Source organism: Fukomys damarensis, unplaced genomic scaffold, assembly GCF_012274545.1.
Source record: "Fukomys damarensis isolate Sample0158 unplaced genomic scaffold, DMR_v1.0_HiC HiC_scaffold_39, whole genome shotgun sequence".
Classification (NCBI taxonomy): Eukaryota; Metazoa; Chordata; class Mammalia; order Rodentia; family Bathyergidae; genus Fukomys; species Fukomys damarensis.
Window position 1 is genome coordinate 127,433,417 of NW_022900951.1, and position 842 is coordinate 127,434,258.

The window sequence follows — 842 nt, forward strand, 5'->3', positions numbered from 1 at the left end:
CACATGTGAAGTGCTCACCCCAGGAGGGCGGTCTCATGAGGCCTGCAGACAGGTGCAGCAGAGGAGCCTGGTGGGTGGCCCTGCCCCTCGAGGGAGCAAGGACCGTCCTTTCCACGCCTCTCCAGCCCAGGCTGCCCCGCTTTTCCTCCACAAACATCCCTGCCAAGGGTTAGCCAAGGAGAAAAGAAGTTTAAAAAAGGAAGAAAGAGAAAGAAAAGATACATTCTGTACACGGCTAACAACAAAAAAGGGACAAAGCCCCACACGCTAAGGCTAAAATTACAATAAAAATGTTAACTTCATCAATTTCAACTTAAAAAAATACAACAAATGCAGCAGTTGGTGATGTGGCCCATGTCAGGCTTGCAGGGCCACTCTGCGCCCGCGGGTCGGAGGGTGACAGCCATCGCTCGGGCCCTGGGGCCCCTCTCGCCCCTCCTTGGCCTTCTTCCTTCCAACTACGAAAGCGGGAGGGTGGGGAGACGCGGGCGGAAGGCCTGGGAGAAGTGGGGCGCTTCCTGTGGTTTGCGGAGGGTGGCTGAGCCTGTGGGAGGACTGGGCGGTGGCTGCGAACACCAGGTGACGAATGAGGGCAAGGAACCAGGACACGAACACGTGCGCAGCCTGAGTGGTGGGTGCATTGGTGGTCTCTCCTCCGCAGGCCCCTGGGGCAGGCACTGGGCACAGGGGTGAGGAGGACGGAGGAAGGGGAGCGCAATTCTCACAGGCTCTCTGCTCCCCAGCAGCGGCAGCAGCAGCCACGTGCTTTCTTCAGATGGGAGCAGAGAAGGGGCTAGGTGGGGCAGCGGGCGGCAGTGGCGGGAGTGCGCGTGCCGGGCGGG